Here is a 25793-nt window from a genome sequence, read left to right as displayed (position 1 = left end):
GGTGGGTCCGCTCCGTGCCAGGCCTTGGCATGGACTCTGCAGTTGAGAGGGCTTCAAGACACAGTCTCCAGGAATGTCCTTGGCCATAACCAAATACCACAGACTAGGGGCTTAAAAGAACACAGATTTATTCTCACAGTTCTGGAAGCTAGAAGTCCAACATCAAGGTGTCGGCAGGCCCGCGCTCCCTCCGAGGTCGAGGCACAGATCTTCCCTTGCCTCTCTCGGCTTCTGCTGGCTCCCGGCAGCCTCGGTGTTCCTTCCTGGGCTTGCAGCTGCGTCACTGCAGCCTTGCCTCTATCTTTACGTGGCCCTCCTCCTTCTCTCTGTCTTCTCCTCTTCTTAGAAGGACACCGCTCATTGGATTTAGGGCCCAGCCTAAGCTCAGGATGATCTCATCTAGCGAGACTTAATTCTATCTGCAAAGACCCCGTTAACAGTAAGTCACATTTTGTGGTTTTGGGTGGACATAAATCTGGGGGGAACACTCCTCAACCCACTCACAACCCAGTCTCTGCCTCCTCCGCCGCTCCCCCCCCACCGCAATTCCCTGGTGGATTCTGTGCTTCTGCAGCATCTCATGCACCGCTGCTGTAGCACGCTTCACCCCACATCACGGTTGTTTAGGAAGCTGGAGAGTGGTTAGGTAGCTCTGATCCCGGTCCAGGCTCAGCTACGTGTCAGCCGTGTGGCCTGGAAACCTCGCTGACCCTCCACCACCTGCTGCATCTGTGAAATGGAGCCAATGACATTTAACTGCGTGGCCTTGCTGTGAGGACTGAATGAGGAAGGATGGGCAAGTACGTGTAACAGGCAGAGCTTGGCGCTTAGAAGACAGCCAGCAAGTGGTCCTTGAATCTTCTGTGTTTTTCCTGGGCTCTGGATAAAGTCCATTTGTGTTTCATGACCCCCTGCTGACCGAGGGCCCAGGAGCGTGCCCTGGGTAAGGATCCTGGTGTAAGGTCAGCTGTGTCTCTGGGGCAGAGGCCACAGGAACAAGGGCTCTGGAGTCCCATGGGGAGGCAGAGGAGAGGACTGGGTATGAAGCTGGGGGCTCACACTGTTGCTTGGGGTATGCCCCCCATTTTACAGGCTCAGAGAAATCAAGTGACTCACCCAGTGTCACTCACCTTGGCGGCGGCAGAGCCTAGAGCCAGCAGAAGACTGTCTAGTTCCCAAGCTCATGTTCCTCTAGATCCTGGATAGAGCTTCCAGAAGTCATCAGCAGTTGATGAAATGCAGCCGCCGCCTCTATCAAATGCACCTTGGCTCCCGGAGGACAGCCCACAGCCGCCCCAAGGAGGTGCATTCCCCGTGGATGGGAAGCACTAATCACACGGCACTCACGTTTCAAGTCCAGCGTGGCAGAGGTGGCCTCAACAAATGACTCTGCTTCTCTCTACAAATTTGTTTTCGGTCACACACTTCTCTGGAATGAGAAGCTGCCTCTGCCTGGAGGCAGGAGATAACATTGGGGTCCTTCAGCAGGAAGCAGGGCAGTTTGGAGGGTCTTGAGAACCCTCACACTTGGTCATCCAGGAACAGGCGGTTGCTGTGAAGTCCTGACCCAAGGGAACTGCTGGCCTGAGACCAAAGGCGAATGAGGGTCATTATCGGTTCACACCTGGCTCCACCAGCCAGGCTCTTCTTAGGGCCTGTAGCCTTGCAACAAAAGGGCCTTCAGGGACTCCCTCGTCAGGCAGCGGCACCCAGGCAGCACCCAGGCCCCTCAGGCATTCTTGGGGAGTCGGGCAGGGTTGTCACATCAGTTGCTAAGAATCTGCATTCAGGTTTGTCCTGGTGCCATGACTACCACATTGTTTGGCGTTAAAACATCTGGTAAATGATAACTAGCATTTGTTCAATTATTCATTCAACAAATATTGATCTGGAGCTGTTTGCCAAGCCCTGGGGATATATGAGTGCACAGGTCCCATGGTCTTTCCCTGGCTCCGGCGGAGGTCCTCCAGGTGAGAGAGGGAGGCTCGGAGCCATTTCCAGCACTTCTGAAGGCCTTGGGCAGGGTGGGGGGTGTTTCTCTCTCTGGGCTCTGGAAGCCCAGACCTGCTGCAGGTTCCGTTTCCCTCTGGTTTGATGGAGGATGGCAGCCCTGTGCGGCGGTCGCTCCAGAAGCACAGGAATTATTAACAGCGTGCTTTCTTTGGCGTGCACAGTCTCTCAGAAAATGAAGACCGTTGAAGACAACATAAAAAATGGCCGTGAAAGCCTTGGGTCCTAGAAAGGGGGAGGAGTGGGCATTTATTTTTATTCCGCGTCCCGGTGCCTGGCACAGGGCTGGCACTTTCCATCTCTGAATGGTACCGTGCTCACTCTCCCGAAGCACTGCTTGCTTTCCTTGGAACATTCCTTCCTTCCCTCCTCATCTTGTTAACTAAGCATGGAGAAGACACTGACAGAACCAGGGCTTCATGGGGGCGGTGGCATTTCAGCCATGCCCTGCAGGCAGGGTGGCAGCCCTGAGGAAACGAGGAGTGGGAGGAACAGGTGAGAGGGACACAGCCCTGTGGAGGGGGCAGCTGATGGAAGACTTGTCAAGCGAATGCCCAACAAGAGGAGTTTAGACTCCGCTCCAATGAGTCCCTTTTAAGTAGTAGAGACTGTGCATCCCTTTGACACAAGGCCTCAGTCCATTGATTGATCTTCCGCACCCCCCAGTGTCAGCCTGTCAGCCACTCATCGCCTGGGTGGGGGCCTCTCTGGTTCCTCCCTCCGCATGGACTCCACTTGTTGAAAGCCACCTGAGGCAGGCCTCGCTCTTGCACCACCTCTGCCGGCCAGATGTCCCCTGAGGGCAGGACTGTGCTGCCCACATCCCCCGAGAGGTCCCCAGCACCACGCACAGTGCCGGGCATGTAGTGGGCGCTTTGTATTCTCTGAAGGTACAGAGGAGCGCATGCCCGAGGCCATGCCTGCATCGTCTCCCACAGGTGGTCCTGGGCAGTCAGGGAGGCAGGTCTCGGGCAACCAGGCAGGCAGAGATGGCAGAGCGTTTTCCTCCAAGGTAACAACTTGAACAAAGGCGGGGTGGGTAGCTGAGGCTGAGCCATCCTGTGACGCATTTGGTGTTATTTGGTAGATGTTCCTACTGAAGAGGCCTCCCTATTGTGAAAAGGGAGAGGCTGCCCCCAGCTCATGTGGCCGTGTATATTTTTACCAGCCTGGTGTGTCAGTGCCCCAATTGATACCAGGCTGGCCGCCCTGAGGCTGCAGCTGCATGCCTGCCCACCCACCAGCTGGGCAAGGCCCTGATCTCCCCTAGCAGGGGCTGGAAGGGAGGGTGAAAAGAGGAAGAAAATAGATGTCCAAGTTCCCAGGCAACCCCTGGACATCTAGCCTCATTTAAAGAGACCATCTGTCAGAGGCAGCCATAAAAATGCCTTTGATGGGGCCGAGAATGTCCGATGGTCTTCAGCCAGGCAGCAGCCACCAGGTGGAGACAGCTGTGGCCACCTAGGTAACATCAACATATCCTGTCATCACAGCCAGCAGTCTGGCCCTGGGGAGGCCAGGTGCCCAAAGGAAAGTAGGCTGAATTATGCCCACCAAGAAACCAGCACCTGCGAGGGTTCTGGGGCTCCCAGGTACAGCAGCAGCAGCAGAAAAAGAGGGGCGCTCCCTTGAGTGGCTTCCAGCAGCAGACACAAATGGCGCAGACCAGAAGGGATCCTTCCACAGCTCAGGTCCTCATGCGAGGTCCAGCACTGCCCCATGTGCCCCGAACGTCCGTGGCATTCACTCAGTCGTGCATTCCTGTTCATCCATTCATGTTTACTAAGCGAGCATCTTGGGGATCCAGCAATAACCTGACAGAGATGGTCCCTGTGCTCACAGACCTTACAGTCCAGTGAGAAAGAAAAGCAGTTAAGCACACAAACTGTCAATGAAGTCTAATAAGGGCTAAATGGGAGAGCAGGTAGAGGCAGACGCGAGGACCTAAGAACCTTTAGAGGAGCTGGCCTGTGCTGTGGACTCTCGGTTGGGAGCCGAAGATGCCGTCTGGGGCAGCTGCACGCCCTAGCGTGGCACCCCGTCCAGTGAACTTACCCTCCTCCGCACCTCGGCGTCCTTGTCTCTTAACGGGGACCGCACCCCCTCTTGCCTTGCCTACTCAGGGGTGTGTCGGGGGCTCTGTGAATGCACTGCCACTAGCCCATCCTACTCCCATCCCACTCCCATCCCACTCCCATGCTCACTGCCCCCGGAGTTCTTACACTTACACGGTGGTAACGATAACAACAGTGATCTACCTTGTGACCTGGAACAGACCTTCCATTTTATACAGATGGGTACCTCGGGCTTTAAAGTTTACAAAGTATTTTTCTGTCTACTTTCTTGTTCCGTGTCCTAATCCTACTGTAAATTGCACAGGTCTTTGCTTCTTGCTCAAGGGCTCACCACCGAGCTGGGACTTGAACCCAGGTCTTTAGGCTCCAAGTCCTCACTGTCCAAAGAAGAAATCACAGAGACAGGAGCAGCTCACATCAGGCCTTCCTGACTTCCCAGGAGGCGCTGGGGCCGAATCATAGCTCACTGTCCTCAGCAACAGTAGCAAACGGTGGAGTTTTCTAGAAGATCATATTCTTTAGTTTACAAAATACAGTATCTCCAATTAGGAGTATTTTCCTGAAAGAGCATTTGTTTCTTCTCAGAACAAATTCCATGTATGCTGAGGTTTCTCAGAGCCTTGGTGTCTGCTCAGGGGAATTTAACAGAATGTTCCAAACGACTTTCAGGAAGCCGAGCTTGTTTCTCTTCGGTTCTCTTCTGGCGTCCAGATGAGTTGTGAGTTTTCAGTCCTCATCTAAGTCGTATTTCCCATGGGCTGCAGCGTCCTGACTGGCGGTGTGAAGGGAGCATTTGGGGGGTCAGACGGCCTTGGGTGGAGTCCTTGGGGCTGACTCTGGCAAGCTCTGTCTGCCCCGAGCCCATCTGTAGGAGGGGCCCAGCGGCCTCCTGAGCCCCTGGGGAGGGTTGCAGGGGACGTGTACACGCCCAGCCCAGGGGTCAGAACCAGAGCCTGTGTCCTCCCTGTCTGAGAAGGGAGAGCGAGTTCTTTCTCCAGGAGCGCTTCCCTTGGTGAAAAATACTATTTTTCAAGAAAAAAAAATACAAATTGTCCAAGCAACTGGTGAGATGAGGCCACATTCCCTGCTGGAGATTGGGAGTGGGACCGATCCTTCCATATTGCTAGACTTTTCCTTCTGTGCCCCGTCCTTTCCATCACTCCTGTGGGCTTTCTAGGGAAACTTTTTTTTTAAATCTTCAGCTTTCCCTCTCATGTCTTAGCAAACCAGTGAGGCTTGGAGTCTCTTCATTTCACTCTGACAGCTCTTATCAATCTCCCCCTTAATTAAAGAAAGCAGAGTTGGCCGCAGTGTCTCTTATCTGCTGTCGGCTGGGACTCCATCAGTTCCCAGCAGCGTGGTGCTTGGCCGTTCTTGCTGCTTTCCACTGATCTCCCGGGGTTATCCGCTAGGATGTTTCATGGATGTAGAATAGACACACACAGGGAGGGGTGCATAGACACATACATGCAGAGAGGGAGGGGCACACTGACACCAGCAGGACTGCAGGAGAGAGCGGGAGAGGATGGGAAGGACCGGCATCACAGAGCCATGCAGGGCAGAGCCAGGCAGGACCTTCAGATTCTTTGGCTCCGTGGCTTTCAAAATTTGTTAGTCTAATGCCGTGTGTTCGCAACCCAACATGTAAAATGAATAAAACGCAGCTCTGCTCTGGTTGTGGGGGGCGAAGAGGCCAGAGGAGCCATCACGTGAGTGGAGATTTGTGCAGGGTTTCACCCCGCCCCCTCCACGCCCCCCAATTTAAAAAAAGTGCTCTAGTCTAAGGCTCAGAGAGGGGAGTTGTTTGCTTACGGTCCCCTTTGTTACCAGCAAAACGCCATCAGCAGAATTGCCTATATCTACACACTCTACTCCCAAAGACTCCTCCCAGCCGGCCCCACACCACGTCACAGGGGCACCTTTATCTTTGAAATCTTCACTGCAGTGTCTCAGGCACCCTGTCCAAGTGAATCAACGTGGAAGCAAAAGAACCCACCGCACATGGAGTAGAAATGACTGCCATGGGCGGTGAGCAGTCACTGGCCCTGGAACCTGACGGAGCTGCTCCCATAGCAGCACTGCCACTTGGACACGTGACTTAGGTTGTCTGAGCTCAGTTTCATATCTTGAAATAGGGATGCTGATGACCAAACCTGCATCTCTCAGGTGTGACCCCTTTCAAGCTTCTGCACAGACTGAGGGAGAAGATCTCAGCATGTGGAACTGGTCATACCGAGGACAGGCAGAAAAACCAGCAACTTTGTAGCCTGCTGGACCTGGGTCCAAGTTCAGGCTGTTCTACTGAGTCCTTGGTCAGCTGGACCAGTGGATCCCTCTGGGCTCCAGCTCCCTCAGCTGGAGGCTGCTGTAATGATAGTACCTGCTACTTTAGGTGGTCCCCAGGCTAAGAGTCATGGAGGACAGCTTCCCTGGCACTTGCCAGATGGGCATCCTCTCCACCTTGTTAGCTAGTGGCTTCCCCACATGTGCTGTGGCTTTTCCTCTCCATCTTCATAAAGGAGCCACCTCGTGCTCTCAATAATATAGTGAATGTGCATGTAATTGTCCTAGGTTGTAGGAATCTTAGCCTAGTTACTCCAGATACAGCCCTCTGCCGTCTGTGGGTCTTTTCCCTAGATGTAAATTTGTAGCCATGGAATTGTCCAAACCAGTAGATGCAGAGAGGGTCGATACCTATTTTGCGGGAGACTCTGCTCTGTGTAAGCTGGAGAATTCTTTGGTCTGCTGGGCACGTGCATGGCTGACCTCTGCAGTCAGCCTGTGCTAGCAGCCAGGTGCCTGTGACCAGCTTGTTCCAAGCCAAAGTAGGGGAGGCTGGATGTCCACTAGGGAGAGAGAGTCTGAGCTGGAAGGGGAGGGTTCAGCAGCCCACCCAGGAGTACTCTTTGCCGAGCAGGTAGTAGAATTCTCTGGAGAAACTGAGGCAGAAGGCCCCTGCTGTTGGCAGGATCTTGAAAGCTAAGGAGGAGTCAGCTAGGGTACGGGAGCGTCAAGCTTCAGGAAGGTTCTGCTCAGAGTAGCACAAGGCTAACGTCAAGTGTTTGTTGAGTGGAGTTCTCGTCTGCAGGCTCTGGGAAAAGACCCCTTCCAAGCTCGTTCTTGTTGGCAGAATTCAAGCCCTTGTGGCTGCAGGGCTGAGGTCCTTGTTTCCTTGCTGGCAGTCAGCCCGGGGCCACTGCCATCTCCTAGAGGCCGCCCCCCACTCCTTGACATGTGGCCCCTCCGCCGCAAACCTGAAACAGCATATCAAATCCTTTTTGTTTTGAATCTCTGACTTCCTCTTCTGAGATCAACTGAAACAAATGCTGTGCTTACAGGGCTCCCCTGTTTAGGTCAGGCCCACCCAGATAATGTCTCATTTCCCAACTAATGTAACATAACAGTGATGTCATCATATTCACCGGTTCCACCTACCCTCAAGAGGAGATTCTGCGAGGGTGAGGGTCGCTGGGGCTCTCCTTAGAATTCTGCGTACCACACGGGTGGGAGGGACAGCTGATCCAATTGGAGGCCAAGACTGCTTGCTGAGGAGGCCGTTCCAGGCAGAGCTGTAAACACTGAATAGAAGTGAGGGTGCTCTGAGCAGAGGGCAGACCCTTTGCTGACTCCGGTGGGCCTCGTGCATGCCCCTTTCCCTGGAATGTTGCACCTGCCCTTAGCTGAGCGCTCATCGAGTTCCAGATGGCAAAGCTGAGGCCTGGGAAGTCCAGGGTAGATAGCGAGGTCAGAGCACCAGGTTGGCTGTTGACTCCTCTCCCCACCCCCCGCTTCCCCCAGGAGTGACCAGAAGCACGGCTCTCTGGCAGAGATGGCAGTCTCCCTAGCTGCTCACACCCGAATATCCTGAGCGTCTCATCTCCATGTTGCACATGCCTTGTCAGATTTCGAGTATTAAAAACAGACTCTGTGCCGGACGGTAGTCAGATGTTATCATGCAAATGCTGCTATTTTTACAGGAAGGCCAAGGGAGAAGGAGTTTGTTTTGCACTTTGATTAGAAAATGCACTCATGAGGCATCAGACTCCATCTGAGGAGACCAGTGAGTCTGTCAGGGCAGAGAGAGCCTTCCCCGGGGGAGCTCCAGAGACCCAGAATGGGGTCCCTGGGAGGCGACCCTGCCCTTGCCCCTTTCATGACGTGTTATTGGCTAGGGAGGCCTGTGACAGCCTGAAAGGAAGGATGCCAGCGCAGTCTCCTTGGGAGAGGGAAGCAGGACCTGGAGAGACAAGGTTAATGGGCTCTTCACACAGAGGAAGGGGGATGGTCGAGACGTGCACACTTTTGAAGTGTGGCCAGGACAACAGGCTGTTTGCAGAAGCGTAATGAGTAGGTTGGGACAGTCCCCCGGGAGGCTCCTGGGAAGAGTGTGGGCTCCGGGCCACACCTGGGCACCGCCTGGCTCTCCCACCTGTGGGCAGGACACAGATGCCTCCAGCAAGTGATTCCACCTCCCTCACTAAACAGACCACAGCAATGCCTTCATGGTCACAGACTTGCTCTGCGTAAAAATGAGACTGTGATTAAAGCGTCTGTGTGCCGTGCTGGCCCCTAGTCTGGGGTTGTCAAAGGAGGGCTCTGTGTGGGGGTGAATTCCTGGTGTAAGGGGGGTGGTGACCCCTGGGGGGTGCTGCACGTGAGGACGCTATGGGGGTGCACCCACAGGCTGGGGGCTCCCTGAGGGGAGTGGGCAAGCTGGGGTGGAAATCCAGGGCCGTCCCAGTTCTCATAGAGAACAAGCATTGTCATTAATTACCTAGTTAAACTGAGGTGATTTGTTTGTGCGTGTGCATGCATATGTGAGTGTGTGTACGTGTATAGTAGTGTGTGTATGCATGTGTGTGTGGGGGGGGTGGTTGGTTCTCTTTCTATAGGCCCCTGTTAGGATCAAAGATCAAAAAAACTCCTTGACAGCTAGGAGCCTCTTGGATTCTTCTGACTCATGTCTCCATCCCTCTTTGATAACTTCCCATAAATTTTACTTCTGTAATCTCTCTGGAATCTGCTACCTTTTCCCTTTCCCAGGCTGTGGCCTTGGCCCAGACCCTCACGCTCCCATGCCTGGACTGTTGCCATTATCAGCGTCTTCTCCACGTGCATAGGAGACCCCTCCTCTGTGGCCCCAGCACCCAGACTTTCCACCATTGCCTTCTTCCTCTGCCACACAGCCTTCACTTACATGTCTGCACTCATCAGGCTTCCTTGTAAAACCAGTTCCTAGCATGTGCCTGGCACTTAGTAGGAACACAACAAATATTTCATGAATGAATGCGCACCTCTGACCCATCCTATGTACTCAATCGAGAATGATCTCTCTAAACACAGCACGTCTGCCAATTTTGACATCTTTCAGTGCCTCCTCCATCCTGGACTCCTTAGCTGGGCACGCGGGGTGATCCAGGATCCGTACTCTGTGGAGAGGTGACACTGTGCACCTGCTTGTAAATGGGAGGAGAGAACAAGAGATCTGCTATCCAATGGGGCCTGCCTTCCTGGCTGCAAGTTCTATAGCTCCCCGGCCGTGCCTTTTGTCCCCTGTGGCACAGTGGGCACAGGGACACCCATGCATGGGCTTGCTGTAAGGATTCAGTGCCTGGCAAGTTATTGGTGCTCAGAAAAGATGGTCCTTTGTTTTGTTACTTGCTCCCCACTCTTCCTTTTGTCCTTGGAGCCTGGACGCCTGGCTCTGTGGCCTAAGGTTGACCCTGTGTCTGTGCATTATTCCTGCACCATAAATCACAGCTGATGATCATTTAATAAAATATCAGCTGAAAAGATGCGTCTCCGTGCCTCCTCCAGCGTGACATGTCTGGGGCCTGTGCAAAACCAAGAAGTGGGGCAGACAGAGCCCCCGGCCCCTGGAGCACACACTGCTGCCTCCTCTCAGCCAGGAGGCTCCGGGGCCTCTGTGACGGCTCCCAGCTCCAGTGCCCCTGAGTGGCGACTGCAGGAGGAGAGGGACCAAAGGCGGCTTTGGAAACTAGCACAGGTCACTCAGTGGGCCAGCGTTAGCTTGGAGTCAGGGGACGCAGGTTTGACTGCTGGCCCTGCCTCTAACAGCAGGACTGGGGCGAGTGGCTCTACTCCTTGGAGCATCTTTCCTCACCTATACGGAGGAGGTGGCAGTTCTTGTAGCGAAGTTACGAGGATTGAAAGAGGCAGCACATCTGATGTGCTTGCCGCACAGGAGGCTCTTAAGAGCGATCTTCCCTTCGTGCTGTCTGTTCTCTGAGGGTTTCCTGATTGGTTCTCCTTCCCTGAGGTCTCTCTCCTGTGTCCTGCTCTGTGTGCCTATTGATGACTCTCAGGATGTCCCACGTTGACCTCGCCAGCCGAACCCTTCTGAATTCCAGAGCACCTGCTGGTTCCTTCTGTCTACAGTTCAGTGTATCTCCCAAATGGAATTCTTTTCCTTCCTCTCCAGCATGCCTAGTCCACAGTCACCTTGTCACTGGCCAGCATGGCAGGAACCCAGGGCCATGTCTAAGGCCTCATCCTCCTCTGCCCCCTCCCCTCAGTCCCTGCCCCCACCCACGAGATAGGCAGGGTCTCTGAAGAGTCGCCTCCTACCGAACTCCATTGCCCACCTGGGTTGGCGTGCCTTATCCAGTGCCGCTTGGAGTGCTGGCTGTTCTTCCAGTGACTGCACAAGAAAGGGCAGAGGCCACGGCTGCAGCTGCCCAGGGGCTCAGCAGGCCTCTCCTGCAGGCCTCTCCTGCAGGCTCCTGGGCAATGAGAAGCCCCACCCCATCTTCTCTATCTCTCCCTTTCTACCTCTCGTCTTGTCTTTTCAACCCAGTATCCACATTGCTGGAACAGTCTTTCTAAAGCATCCCCTCATCACACCTCTCCATGGATCACGGACCTCCGAGTATTCTCTGGTAGCCACACAATTGATTGCAGACCCCCAAAGCCTGGCTGCTGGCTGCCACTGGCCCCACTCACCTCTCTCGGCTCACCCCTGGGCAGTGTTGGACCTGTCCCTGGGCTTCCCGGAGCTTCCCTCCCCTCCTGCACTCCTCACCTGCCCTCCAGGCAGCGTGAGCCCCACCGGGGAACGCACAGGAGCCCCTGGCCCCCCCGGCAGCAGGCTCACCTCATTCTTGAGGGCAGATGGAGCACACTGCTTGCCTTTCGCCCCCAGAGCCTGTGTGGGCTTGCACAGTAAATATCCACATTTATGAGTGTGGGAAGGAGGGAGGGAGCCCGCCAGAATCGAGCCCTTCCTCATTGAGACTCAGTTCTGCCTCCTTGTCTTGGAGCTGCCGCCGCTCTTCAAAATCAGTTGGCTTTCATGTTTGGGGGAGCAGCTCCCCAGGATCCTCCATGGAACATGTGTCACTAGCTCTGTCCTGCAGAACACCTGGCTGAAAATAAACCAAGAAATCCAATTTCCCTGGGGTAGAAGTGACCTTTTCCTGAGAACTTACTATGGAAATTAAATTTCCATTTTTATTGGGAATGTTAATTGATCCCACAGGGATCAGGGCAGAGATTCTTGGGTCAGTGTGTCAGAGCTGGGGCTGCGCTTGTGGTGGGGGCAGCCCTTCCCCAGTCCCACCACTGCCCTGCTGGCCCACGGCCAGCTGGCCAGCACCTCTGCAGTGCCACTCTGAGTGACAGCATGGACAGAACAGCCGGCTTGAGGGAATCAGTGCCCCCCTCACCGCCTCGCCTCTGCCAGTGCTGCCCACGCCAGGCCCCTTGCCGCCTCGCCTCCGTTCAGGGAGGGAAAGAGCTGCTGGACCCAGTGCAGCCGCGGGCCCCAGGGGGGAGGCTGCTTGTGGGAAGACGAACCTCCCCAACATCAGGTTCTGCCCCTGGCTCTTGATGAGAGTTTATCAGTCCCCTCTTGCTTGGGCTGCAGCTCTCCAGAAGCTCAGCTGACCCATCCTGGTGGCTGTCCCAGGACACCAAGGTGGAGAGACTCCTTCCCCTGTTTGTCCTGATTGGAGCTTAATGGCCCAGTTTTGCTTAGAAACGAAGGAAAACAGAATCTACCAACCACGGTGTTCAAAGTGCCTGTCTGCAATGGGCGGGGAAGCTGTGCTGTAGACAGGTGTCTGAAGTCGCAGTTCCCCAGGGATCATCCCTTACGTTGAAGAGCGCTTGTAGTTGACAGAGGCGTTTCTGGCGAATCTCATCTCCACTGATCCTCACCATACCTTTATTTTCGGGCTGAGGGAAGAGAAACTAGGAGACATCCAATGACTTGCCCTACCTCACAGCTGCTAGGAGAGAGCAGGACCTGGCCTGCTCGACTCTCAAAGCCCAGGAGGTGACAGCCCTTCAAGGACCGGCAGGCACTGTTCCCGGCTTCAGCCACCTTCCTGGGTACCCCAGTGAGAGAGCCTCTCCCTCTCTGGCCACTGTGGTTTCTACCTGCACCCCTATACCCCAATAATGCTGCCTCCCTCTGACACCCTCCCTGCTGCTCCCCGGGGCACCTTGGTGACTGCACTCCCATGAGTCAGGTGTTCCCTGGCCATCACTCCACGTCCTGGACCCCAGGTCATTGTCCTACCCCTACTCCAGCACCTGCCCCCAAGCATTCTCTCTGGAACCCTGGTTCCAGGCGATGCTCTGTGAAAAGGGAAGGAGGTCTGCCCAGGTTATGTCGACCCGCTATTGGAGACTCATGAGCATGTGAGCATCTCTGAGAAGTCCCAGAGTAAAGAAAGCTGCATTATATCAAGCCTAGCCAATCCTAAACGTATTATGTCATGGAACCCTTTAAAAAGGTAAGACCCATCAAATCCACGGAATGGACTTGTGGAAAGCTGTACCAGCTGGTTGTGAGAGCTCACTGCCATTTCACCTGCCCTCTGTCTCAGTGCTCCTAGCGACCACATGGCCTTGGCCACCTAGTTGCTGATATTAGTGACAGTGATCCGTGCCCAACATCTCCACAGGTCTCCAAAGCATTTCACATGAACTGTGCTGTGGAACCCTCACAGCGGCCCTTTGATTTGGTCACCTCCCTCAGTTTGCAGAGAAGGGATTATGTAATTTGTCCACACTGTCCAGCTCTTTCTGACCTCTAAGGGCAGTGCTCTTTCCAAAACCCAGAAAAACTGCCCGAGGCCTGACCACATCCTTCTGCAGGCCCTGCAAACTCACTGAACCTCAGTTTCCTTCCCTGCAAAGTGGAGATGACGTCCTCCCTTCCCAGGTGTTCTGGGCTCCCAGTGAAACCATGGCAGCCAACACGGGTGAACGCCCTGTGTGAACCAGTGTCTGCTACAGCAATGGAGGGCCTGGATGTTTTCATCCCAGGCCTCACAGACACGTCGAATGGTTCCCAGCAGCCAGTCCAGTCTGTTCAACTCTCAGAAACCTTCTGTGCCAAGGGTAGGTCTGAGAGCATCTCGGGGTAACAAGTGTTGGTCTGAACAGAGCAGGGGGGGCTGCTGAGATCCCAGACTGTTAGCATTTCATGGCATGGACGCCTGTCTGCCCGTGGGCGCCCGTGCCACGGAGCGTGTGCTCACAGGGATGTCAGCCAGGCGGTCCTCTGAAACTTTAGAGCCACTGCCTCTCAGCTCGGCACCTCCCTCGCATCCCGCAAAGGTCGGCACCTCCCTACAGCATCCGCTCTGGACGGTCTCTCTACCAGGTGGTCAAGACTGTCTAAATGAGCCCTGTCATATTCTCCCACTGCCCCCACCCTGCGTCCCGTAGCCCAGGCATCTTTGTCTTATATACACACCCTTCCCTCCATGTCACCCCCTGTTCCGCCAGAGTCCCAGCTCAAGTTCTGCCTTCTGGGTGACAGTTGAAGCCCCTCCCCCTCTCTTTGTGCCTTTGGGGTGACCAGGCACTGAGGAGGGTAGTGTTATGCACTGAATGCTTATATCCCCCCCCAAATTCATATCTTGAAGTCTTGCTGTGGCTATATTGGGAGATGGGGCCTCTGAGGAAGTAATTAAGTTAAGCAAGGTCCTAAGGATGGGACCCAAATCTGATAGGACTGGTGTCCTTGTAAGAGACACCAGAGAGCTCACTCACTCTCTCCACACATGACACGCACACAGAGGGAAGGCCGTGTATGCACATAGCAAGACAGTAGCTGCCTGCCAGCAGAGGGCCGAGCCCTCACCAGACCTCCACGCTGCCGCCATCTTGACCCTGGGCTTCATCCTCCAGAGCTGTGAGAAGTGAGCGTCTGTTGTTGAAGCCGCTCGGCCTGTGGTGTGTTGTCACAGTAGCGGGAGCAGGCTCGGACAGTGGGAAAAAGCCTTTGTCCATCTCTCCTTTACTTGGCCTCGTCCAGCACGTGGTCCCAGTTTCTGTTTGTCCCCGTGGGTCCAGCACCTAGAATTCTCTCACGGCACATGAGTACCCAGGCAATGTTCAGGTTCAACTTTTTTCTTTCAAAAATGGAGGACCCCACTGAGAAAGCTATTGAGGTCATTTCCTCGTGTGTCGCTGACCCCAGTGAACTGGGAGCCACCACAGGACAGGATCCCTTTTGTTTCCCCACATTTCCTTGTTGGCCAGCTCTTGGCCTGGATTGATGAATGGACCAAAGAAGTCACCTCTGCATGCCCAAGGCCTGGCCCAGCTCAGCTCCAGGTGATGGATTTTCGGTTGAGTTGGATGAACTGGTCTGTCCAGAGCCTCAAGGCCATAGAGCTGCTGGGGCAGCCGAGCGGGGCTGGAGCCTGGTCTCCTGAGTTCCCGCCTGGGGCCCTGCGTAGCACACCACGGCCCCTGATAAAGCCGTGCTGACTGAAAGGGCAGAAGTCCAAGCCGTTGTGCTGAGAAAGAACTCTCAAATCTCTCTGCTTTATTGCTCAGCCACTTAACTAATTCTCAGAGTGAGGAACAATTTAGGCCCAGCCAATAGCCGAGCACGGCACTGCGATTCATTTTCTCTCCATTGAGCTCCGCGGGGAGAGCTCCAGCTGCTACCTTTGGATTCCTATTTACTAGGCTATTACGGTGCCGCGAATCCTTGATCTCTCTACTCAGAAGCCTTAACAAGCTCATGGGTCCTGTAAGCAATGATCATGGTTAGACCAATTATCAGCCTTGCCACTGGTATTGGTTTTCAGTCTAGAAAGCACTTAAAAACCATTTCTTACGTTTTTTAAATTATAAAAGTAATCCCTATTCATTTTAACTTATGAAATAATACAAAGCAGTATAAAATGTGTTAATCTCCCTACCTTCTCCATTTCTATCCTTCTGAGGAGAAACCCAATACCAGCACCCTGGCATAAATATATACCCTTCTACACATTTCTCCAGGCTCCTATAAACACATGCAGATATAATTTCGTATATATGAAATGTATTTGTTTTACATAAGTCAGGTCCTACTATTAGTTTCCTCTGTGTACTGGACATGTCAATGCATACCCCAGCTTGCCTTGTAAAGTGAGAACAGCTGTAGTTCACAGACCCCCAGCATTGTGAGAGCACGCCCACCTGCCTACCTCCTCGTATTTTCAATCTTGTGTTTTCATAGTTTGCACTCTGATGGATGAAACACGTCATTATTGCTCTAGTTTGCCTTTCCCTGACCACTGGTCGGGTTGAGAATCTCTGCTGTTCATTGATCCAGTGGATTCCTCTCTTTGAATTCCCTTGGCACATCCTCCCCCCTCTCTACACAGTTGTGTATCTTTCTCTTATCCGTTCGTAGGAAATTGTAACCTGGGCATAAGAACTGATTGCTGTATGTGCTGCAAGTACATTTTCCTAGTCTGTTGTTTCTTTTGACTTTGTCTTCATGCCTTTTGCCATATAAAGTCCATTTTTTTCTGCAGTCCAGCATGTCTGTCTTCTTAGGACTGCCTCCCCTACTTCCTCTCATATACGTGTTCTCTTAAATTCTTTTTTCATTTAAAGTGTTAACTGATCTGGAGTTTATTTGTGCAAGGAGAGTGAGGTGGATCCTGGTTTTGTGTTCTTAGATGTTTAGTCAGTTATGCCAGGACCAATTTATTTTAAAAAACGTCCTTTCTCCTCTGAGTTAGCATGCCACCTATGGAATATATTTAGTTCCTCTGTAACATGCATCTATTTCTGGATTCTTTTATCTGCTGTATTGAAAAGATTTGTCTATTTCTGTGCTAATACCATGCTCTGTTTTCATAATGGCTTTAAGATAAGTTTTGATATCTGCCAGAACAAGCCCCGTTCTCACTATTTTTAGTTATATGTCCATATGAACTTTAAGAGCATTTTTGACCAGTTAAAAATTAACATTCTAATTAGAAATGCAAGAAATTCATATATGTGTATATGTGTAAAATATTTGCTTTTTTGTAAAAATAGTTCTTGCAATTTAAATAGTTTTCTTCTCCTGTTTTAAGAGGTTTTTTGTGTTTTTTTTCCCCAGAAGTCTTCTGAGTATTTTTTAATCAAGTGACTTTTGGCATTTATTAATATAATCATGATTTTTTTCCCTTTTAAGTGTTCTGGTGAGTTAGGCTGATAGATTTCTCGATGTGAACCATCCTTGGAATAAACCGTCCTCGGTCATGGTGAATTATTCTAGTGACACACTGCTAGATTTGACTTGCTAATATCTCATTTGGGTTCTGGCATCCAAGCTCATAAGTGGAATTTATCTACCATTGTCTCTGAAATACTGTCTCCCAGCTGTCACCTCTGTTCACGGATGAGGTTGTCCCGGTCATCAGAGGCCCCCCAGGAGCAATGATAGTGCTGGGGAATAAGTCTGTGACTAGGACTGGGTGTATGAGGGGCCAAGGGGTCTGAAAATCCTGTGAGAACTGTGTCTGAGGGGGTCTAGGTCTAGGACAGCTTTCTCAAGGCGTTGACATTTGAACCGATCCTTCTAGAGTGAGTGAGACGTCACCAAGTGGCAGAGGAGGAAGATTGTCCAGGGCTGTGCTGGTGTGCTTATGGACTGGCTCATGTTTTCAGGAATTTTGTGAGTTCAGTTAACTTCATGTTGGTAGCTAGATATCAGCCAGTGGAGAAGTATTTACACCAGAGAAATTGGCAAATGACAAATTAGTTTTGGGTTTTTTCCCTAAACAGCAGGTTGTTAAACATTACCAGCACACCACTGTCTGTCCTTTCATTGTCAGCTCCTAATCAGACTCCTCCCGCAGAGGGCAGGGAGCTCCCCTTTATCACTGTGAGGGCCTGGCACCCGAGACAGGAAGTGCCTCGAAGCTTTGGAGTTGGAGACACCTGGGGTCGGTCACTTTCTAGCCCAGGGCAAGTTGCCTGAAGTCTCTGAGCCTGTTTCCTCCTCCGTGAGACAAGGGTGTTAATCCCTACACACATGTGCAAACAGTGTATGTCAGTTGCTTAGTGTCTACTGGTACAAGTGGCAGCCTAAAAATAAAGTTGCAAAACTGAAATTCTGCGTTGATTAATTCAGCACATTGCTGGGGCCCTCCCGTTTGTCTGCGGGGATCTTGCTCTGTGGGACATTAATAAGTGCACTCTCATCCAAGGGTGCAGTTTGTAATGTTTTATGGCCCCGGGCTGTTCCCGTAGCTCCAGGTCATTCCCGAAACTCCTTTACCTGAGCCGTGGCCCTTCCACCTCACCCTTGAGAAGCCGGGGCTCTGGCCCATGGTCATAGCCAGCCAGCTGTGTCCTCTAGGAGTGGCAGAAGTGGAAATAATTTAGGCCCTCGCAAAAGAAAAACCTTCTAGAGAGAAGGCTGCCCTGTGGGCAACAGCCATGGGCTCCAGCCTCACTCTGCCCACCAGCATCGTGGCACCAGCTGGCGGGAAGCAGCCAGGTAACGGGGGAAGGGACGAGAAGCCAGGTGCAACCAACCCATGGGGCAGGGAGGCCCGGAGGCAGAGAGGGCTTCCCCTACACTGCAGCACTATTTTGAGAGACCTGAGGACACTCTGCCATCTGGGTACCTGCGTTAGCACTGAACTGAAGGACGTTGTGTCATCTCCTTTGCCGTGTACCCATCCTCTCAGTAGTTCATCAACTTCTCAGTTTTCAAGGAAACAGAAACTCCTGAGATGTAACTGCCATAAGTAATGTTCTAAGACTCTGTTCGGAAATGCCAGAGTTGCCCCCGCCATGGCCTCGTAGCAGGTGGAAATGTCAGAGACTTTGAACCTGCGCTGCTCCTCACCAGCTGCATTCACTGACGAGGGTCTCGGCTCTTGGCTCTCAGAGCCTTCCTTGACACAGCTCTAGATTGGGCAGCGGCTGCTCCAAGGGCCCTGCGCGCTGAGAGCTGAGGTATGGAGAGCGCCAGCTCCAGGTCTGGCACCCAGCGGTGGTTGGCGCATACGTTTGTTTGCATCCCTCCCTGCTGCAGATGGGACCTAAATGGTTTACAAGGATTCATCAAGACACAGGATAACATACATTTAAACTGGAGCAAAAGGAGAAAGAAGAAAAAGTGTGGTCATTAAATGGAGGCAGAAATAAGGACACAACCCATTCCTAGTGGGGTGGAGGTCCACGATGGCGTTCTTACCCAGAAAGAGTGGCCAGGGCCCCCTGCCCTTGTGGAGGTCATGATTGATACCCTTCTGTTTTTAAAATGTGACTATTATTACAGATGAAATAACCCTCTTAAAAGATTTTATTTGCCACTTGTAGGCACTGTTGAATGGCCAGTCCTAGAATGGCAGTTAGGTCACAAGAACCCTCAGCGACCTTGGGATATCTGCGGAGATGGCATCAGGGTCAGAAGGAACCGTCCAGGCTCCATGGCCTCTCTGCCAGCCCCTACCACCCATCTCCACGTTGAGATGAGTCACTCCTTAGGGTCCCGCCTGACCCCCTACAGCCGGTATCTCAAAGCCCAGCAGCGCTCTAAGTCTGAGCATGGCGGACTGGAAAGGGACACTCCCTGGAGATACTTGTATCCTCCCCGCCTCCCTCCCCTGGCCTCACCCGCCCTGGGCAGGCTGAGCTGCTTTGGGCCTGGAAGGCACCCCTGTCTCTCACTCTTCCTTCGCTCCCACTGCCTCTGTCTCTGAACAGCCAGCTTTCCCCTGTGCCCCACGCTGCCTGAGTGACTCCTCTCATCTGTCAAGCCTGCCTCCGAGGTCTCCGCGTCCCCTCCGTCAGCAAGCTTCCCTAGTTGGCAGGTCTGCCCCGAGCCCCTGCAGGTGGTCCAGTGGACGCTCACCAATGCGATCGTTCCTGCTGGTTTTGCCCAGTGGTTAAGAACACAGGCGCAAGTCTGGCTGCCAGGGTGAACCTGGCTGGGTCACCCACCTGCCGTGTCACCTTCCTGAGCCTCCCTGGGCTCAGTTTCTCCATCTTGTTTTGAAGGGTGGCTGTGTAGTTCAGTGTTTGAACACGAGTAAAGTGGTTAGAACAGGGACCATTGCGCAGAGCTCAGTGGGCCCCTGTCACCCTCACGGTGTGTGTGTGTCTCCTGATAGTTCACCGGAGCCCAGGCCCAGTCGGGCCTTCTCCACTGTGAGTTCTCAGCAGGTAGCACAGTCCCTGGCCCTCAGTAGGTATCGGGGGAGTGAAGAGTGAGTGAGCGAGTGTTGAATGTGAGTGGAGCACTGAACCATCTTGTTGATTTAGAAATGGAAAGACTTTGAGTCTCAGGTTAGCTGTGTGACCTTGAGCAAGTTACTCTCCATGTGCCCCAGTCTCATCTCTAACCTGGGGTGGTGATATCGGTCACTAGGAGAATGAGACCGGTGAAATGCCGGGAGGCCGTCCGAGGACTGACAACATGGGCCTCCAGGCTCTTCCTCCGTCCTTTCTCCTCCCCCGCTTTCGTTGGTAGGAAGATGGAGCGACTGTCCAAGCGTGCCTTTTACCAGCCTGACCCTGGCTTTGAAGCTGCCCCAGGCTGAGAAACCAGGGGCCCCCAGGTCCTGGCCGGGCACCTGCCGCTCCACTGCACACAGTGCCTGTGGCAGCAGGGAGCACACGGGTTTCCTGTAGCATAAGTGGCCTACAGTGTCCCCCCTTAGAGCCAACCGTGCCATCTTCAGGCTCTCTTTCTGCAGGCACACTGGTGATTTGCCCGAGCTCTGGGGTGCGGGGTCCTGAAACAGTGCCCACTTTCTGTCTGTCTGTGGCATCTTCCAGGAGTTTCTCAGGATGGGAACACTCGGAGCTCTCAGCTCTTGCTCTTTTTTCTAGGCCAGCCAGCAGAGTTTAGGGGGAGCGCTTTGAAATCAGACCTGGGTTCGGAGTCCAGCTCTGCTGCTTGTTGGCTCTGAAGCCCTGGAAAAGTGAGTATTCTGAGCATCATTTCCCATCTGCCTGGACAGAGAGCTGTGAGCACAGAACCCGGGACGTAAGGCACAGCTCCTAGGGAGCCCTGGGTCGAGGATCCCCTTTCCCTTCCTCAGGGTCTGTGCTCAGGGCTGTGGGGTCTTCCTGCTGGCTCCTGGCCCCTGCCTGTGCCTGCGGGGCATGTCCTCTTCCTCCTGCTGACCACAGCCTGTTCCCGCAGGCTGATCCTCTCCTGCTTTCTGACAGCTCGAGGGGTTCTGGCGCGGGCTGCCCATGTGGTAAGCGTTCTTGGTATCTCGCCTTCCTTTCTCTACTGGGAAAGCCATTAGCATGGAAGGAGGCTTGGCTGCCAGGCTTTGCTGCATCTGCCACCACCTCTCAGCAGCCACATCCTCCCCACCTGACATCACAGTCAGCCCCTGGCTGCCCACCCCAGCCTCGCGGAGCACGGAGATGTCAGGTGGGACCGAAGAGCTGCGGTCTATCTGGAGGAAGGTGCTTCTTCATCTTTCCTGGCTTTCACGCTCAAAGGTGGAAGAGTGAGGGAGGAAGAGAGAAGTGGGCTTTGGGGTCAGCTTGCCCTGGGCGGGATTCTGATGTCATCTCCCCCGGGAACCCTCTGTGACCCCCTTCCCAGCCTGGCTAAGCTCTCCCTCCTCTGTGCTCACAATGCGCTCTGTAGCCCTCTTTCTGAGCACTTTCACCTGTGTGGTCATCATTTGCTCTGTGCTGTGCTTCTGTGGGCTCCTCGAGGCCTGCCACATTGGGTTCACTCTCTGTCCCCAGAGGAGCCCTGTCCAGGGCCTGGCACGGAGCACCCCCAGGAAGCTGAGGCCCCGCCAGCACTGAGCAGCGCTAGGCCCAGAGGAGGCTCCACAGCCCTCACGTGGGCTGTCGCCCCTCCCTACCTGTGCTGCAACAGTGGCCAGGCAGCGCTTTGGGGGGCCCAGGGCGCACTCATCTCCACACCTGGGTCTCTGGCTCATTCCCCTTACTGCCACATGCTCTGCCAACAAGTGGCATGAACCATGCTTCTGAAGGAAGGTCTGGAGGGTGTCCCTCCCTGGCGCTCCGTGGGAGAAGAGGGGCTTGACTGGGACCCTGGGAAACGCCACCTTGGTGCATGTCAGTGGGACAAGGAGAGGCCTGGCGTGGCACTCACACTCCTTGCTCACTCCATGCCCCCACCAGCCCTACAGTGGGCACACGGTAGTGACAGATCTTGTAGAGGAGAAAACTGAGGCTCCACGGTTGACTTGCCCAAGGTCAAACAGATGTGAAGATCAAAACAGATGTCAAGGTCAAACAGATGTGCCAGAGTGAGTCCCACACCCTCCCGCTTTCCCGTTCTGCTCGCCCACCTTCCCTCTTCTTGAGTGGACGAAAGGGACAGCAGAACCCCGAGGAGGTGGCGTTGGCTCTGTCCGCTCTCAGCTCCCCTTCCCTGATGGATCTTAGGAGAGCTGAGAAGACAGCGGGGAGGAAAGGCCAGAAAGATGGGAAATAATGGCCTGATTAGGAGCCTGGCAGCCATCAGGCACGGAGCTCGCTTTCACTGCGCCCGTCCAGCAGATATTTATACAGCACCGGTTATGGCCAAGCCTGACGTGCTTAGTTTCTTTAATCCTCCCATCAACTGTGTGACATAGGTTGTTTTGGTCCCATTACATAGTTGAGGAAACTGAAGTTCAAACCAGCGATAGCATGTCCCCTGGGAGGCACAGCTCTTTTTAGGATCCAGACTCCAGGCTCTGGTTTGTGTGTTCTTCTGGGGTACGGGAAATACTCATGCTAATGTATAGAGGAGTCTAGAGTTAAAAATATTATTTCATTCTTTAACACTGTCCTTGGGTGATTAATTTTCCATGAAGATATTTTTTATTCTAATTAACATAAACACATGACTTAAAAAGCCGACTGGTTGCACAAGGCGTATTGTGAAAGCCAGCCCTGTCTCCTCCCCCACCGAGTCCTGATCCTTAGAAGAGCAGGGCAAAATTAACGCCCCGTGCCATATACCCGTCTCTCCTGATTGTTCGATGTCAGACGTCATCTATTGACTTCCTGTCTCTACCCTCCTGCTACAGTCAGATCACAATGTTTGGTTAAATCACCACAAGTTCTTTTGTTGATTTTTCTTATGACAAGTTGAATATTTTTCACAGCTGAGCCAACTGTGTGGTATGATTACACTTCCCTTCTTGGTACAAATTTTTTCTTTTTTCTAGAGTTAATAATTGCCCTATTTTTTTTTTACTTTGTTTACTTTTCTGTGAACCTAAACTAATTTTTCTTGAACTCTCCACTGAAACTATGATACCCCTCTCAGTACCGCTAAACCCATGTGCTAAGCTCTCCATGTTTGTTTTGTTCTTGGAGACCTGTCCCCTGGCGCTTTCATGGCCCTTCTCCAGTCTGGTCTGTCCATCCTCCAGGCCTGATGCTCAGCTGCTGTCCTGGACCATCCTTCCCATCAACGTGGGCCTGCCACCTGCCTCCCCTCTGTGCTGGATCCCTGCTTCTGGTTCCCCTGTCCTTCTCTTTATAGGTTTACTCCTTCAGTTTGCTGGAGCACATCCTCTAGTGCTTTCCCAAGAAAGAATACATAGGAAAAAAGTATTTTGAAATATTATATGTCTGCAAAATATCTTTCGTCTCTCCTCAAACTTATTGATTATTTGGCTGGATTTAGGATTTAGAATTCTTTTTCCCTTAGAATTTTGAAGATGTTGCTCCTGTCTTCTAGCTTCCCAAAATTTGTATCTGTAAAAATCTCAGTTTCCAATGTTCCTGTTGAGAAGTCTCCTGCCGTATGAATTCTGAATTCCTGATCCTTTGTAAATAACCAGCTGTCTTCTTTTGGGGAGCCTTGGTATCTTCTCTTCAATCTTCAATGTTCTATAATTTCACATAATGTGTCCTGATGGTGTTCTTTTGAAATTCGTTTGTAGTGGGCCCTTAGTGGGCCATTTCAGTTCAAAAAAAAAGAAAGAAAAAGAAAAAAATGAGGTCAATTTCTTTTATGATTTCTTTAATAATTCCCCCTTCCATTGCCTCTGTTCTTTTCTTCCAGAATACTTGTTAATTGGAGATTGGGCCTCCTTGACTAGTCTTTTAATTTTGTTTTCTCTCCCATTTTCCATCTCTTAGAAGTTTTGTTCTGCTTCCTGGGAAATTTCCACAATTTTGTTTCCAGTCTGGACCAAACTTCTTTTATTTTTCCAATTACATTTTTAATTTCCAAGAGTTCTTCGTTGTTCTCCGATTGTTCCTTTTTATAGTGTCTTGTTCTTCTTTCATGGATGGACAGTCTTCTTATCTCTCTGAGAATGTTAACTACGACTTTCTTCAAGTTCTCAGTGTTCCCTGCGTTGTTTCTGTTTTCCTCTTTTTTTTCTCTTTTATTTGTTCTAGTCTCTTTCATTTTAAAGGTTTTCCTCAAATGACTGTGCCCCTTGGATTGTGTTCCTATAAGAGTGAGGCCCCAAAGCTGGAGGGACACTTGAGCTCTGAGCGTTGGCTGGGCGTGCTGACTGCTGGGCCTCATGTGGAGAGGCATGGTGGGACCTGCCCAGTTCACTGGGGACCCCTCCAACTACCCGAGTCTTTAGGTCTTTCCCTGGACTTCACTCCCCAGAGGAGACCCTGGAGTCTCCTGATGTGGGCCATGGGCCGAGAGCCAAATCCGAGAAGGGGACCCCTGCCTTCAATAATTTGTGTCTAGGCTTCATGGAATCTTGAGTCCGGAGGCTCCCTGGCTCAAGTTCTGTCAAGAATACAACTTTTGTCCTCTCGGACTGAGGTCCCCTTGGCCATTTGGGGGAGGGGGTATTTAAGCAGTGATGTGCTGGGAAATGTTTAATAACCAGCTGTCTGTGGGAGGGGAGTGGGGAAAACCTGGTTTGTAGAATTTGTAGGATTCTGAGGTGTAAATGCTCCTGCAGTGGCCAATTTCAAGCTACCGACATGATATCAACTAACTCATCAAATTACTGAACTCTGTCAGCTCCCCTGAGCCAGCACCCATGCTGCTGGGGCTGAGGTCACATAGCATTGTTCACCAGGGGCTTTGTGCTCATCCCTCCCCACACCGGGCATCTGGACCCCTCACCTCCCCGCCCCTGCCCCCCAGCAGCTGCTCCTTTCTCCTTGGCATCTGCAACTCTGTTCAGTGGTTACCTCTTCACTTCTTCTCGGAATGAGCTGCCCTCTTTCCGCAGCCGGCATTGCCTCTCTTTCCTTGTGGCTTCCTGCCCTGTTCATTCCATCGCCATCCTTCCAGTGGGTTTCAGGAGTCAAGAGAGATGAATGCGTGTGTGCTGTCTGCCTGTCTACACAGAATCTCCCGCCACTCATACCTTTTTGGTTTCCTGGTGAATCCACACCCAAGGGAGGTGTGCTCAGATGCCAGATATGCCCGCAGCAGCTTCTTCTCTGGGAGCACCCGGGGGAGTGAGGCGGGGGAGGGTGCTCAGTGGCGTCCACTGAGGAAAGCACTCTCTGGACCTCGGGGCTGGCACGTAGGGTGTCGTTCTGCTTGTCCCGTGGTTGTGTGGTGGTTGTGGTGGGCGTGGGCATGGCTGCTGGTTGTGCTGTGGCAAATGTGGTTCTGGGTGTGACGGTGCTGGCAGGGCCAGTGCTGCTGTTCTTTAGGCTCGGGGGGAGAGAGAATAGAGGCTTCAGCGGGGAAACAAGGAAGGACAGGCTGGAACGGCGGGCAGGCCGGTCTGCAGAGGACCCCTGATGCCAGCTTGCCCACTTAGCTTTGCATCTCTAACAGTGGACAGGCGTCATGCTGGGGAAGAGCCCAAGTGGAAGACACCTGTCCAGACTCATTCTCCAGGGCGGCTTCCCTCTACCTGCCTCGCTGGTGCAAAGCGATTTCATAGCCTGCCTCCCTTCTGGGGCAGGAAATCGCCCGGTGGCACTCGTGAAGGTTTCTGCCATTTCTCGGCTCCCGCTCCCTTACTGCCAGCCTGTAGGCATGCTTAAAAGAGGACATTTCACTCCCGTCACTGTGCCCATTTAGTCAAAATGTTGCTGATGCAACGTAGGCAAACTGCTGAGTCTGCCTTTGGACAAGATTGTACTGGAAAGGCAATTTTAGAAACGCTTCTGTACAGTTCCAGGTAACACGTCTTTCCTTATCGTGGCGAATGCTAAGTGGGACAAGGGAAGTGGATTATCTGGGCTTTGCTTTTGTTTCTCTGTCCTCAGAAGGGTTATCAAATTCAATGTTTTTAGTGATGAAATATTCCAATCAGTGGAGATTCATCCTTGTTTTGAACCTTGGTTAGGTACAAGAACACCAGGACTTAAAGCCAGGCACGTCCTTTCCTGGGCGAAGAGAAATGAAACCATTTGACCAGCAAAAGCCCGAATGTGGGTGTTTATAGCAGCATCAGGCATAACAGCCAAACAGTGGACACAGCCAACTTAATGTCCCTCAGCTGAGGACTAAACAAAATGTGGTAGATCCCTACAATGGAACATTACTCAGCCATAAAAAGGAAT

The 25793-nt window shown here is 52.6% G+C and overlaps 1 protein-coding gene and 2 long non-coding RNA genes across 17 annotated transcripts in view; 2 read left to right on the top strand and 1 right to left on the bottom strand.

Moving 5' to 3' along the window:
- The window catches only part of TRAPPC9 (trafficking protein particle complex subunit 9), a 626356-nt gene that overhangs the window by 530871 nt on the left and 69692 nt on the right, over positions 1-25793 (top strand). The gene's annotated exons all lie outside the window — the stretch shown is intronic.
- On the bottom strand, positions 112-20506 carry LOC139085172 (uncharacterized). Of its 10 annotated transcripts, none has more exons than XR_011543268.1 (5): positions 11200-20506; positions 10691-10746; positions 7521-10532; positions 1131-7339; positions 112-729 (listed from the first exon to the last, which is right to left on the bottom strand). It is a non-coding gene; the product is annotated as an uncharacterized lncRNA (long non-coding RNA). The 10 variants fall into 10 exon arrangements; XR_011543267.1 differs by having other exon boundaries at positions 112-7339; positions 11200-12296; positions 14158-14295; XR_011543262.1 differs by having other exon boundaries at positions 112-7339; positions 7521-7803; positions 9380-10532; positions 11200-12728.
- On the top strand, positions 20137-25793 carry LOC139085173 (uncharacterized). Its single transcript, XR_011543269.1, has 2 exons — positions 20137-20275; positions 20500-25793. It is a non-coding gene; the product is annotated as an uncharacterized lncRNA (long non-coding RNA).

Source organism: Equus przewalskii, chromosome 8 (assembly GCF_037783145.1).
Source record: "Equus przewalskii isolate Varuska chromosome 8, EquPr2, whole genome shotgun sequence".
Lineage (NCBI taxonomy): Eukaryota > Metazoa > Chordata > Mammalia > Perissodactyla > Equidae > Equus > Equus przewalskii.
The sequence above is the reverse complement of the archived record's forward strand: the minus strand, read 5'-3'. Positions and strand labels throughout refer to the sequence as shown.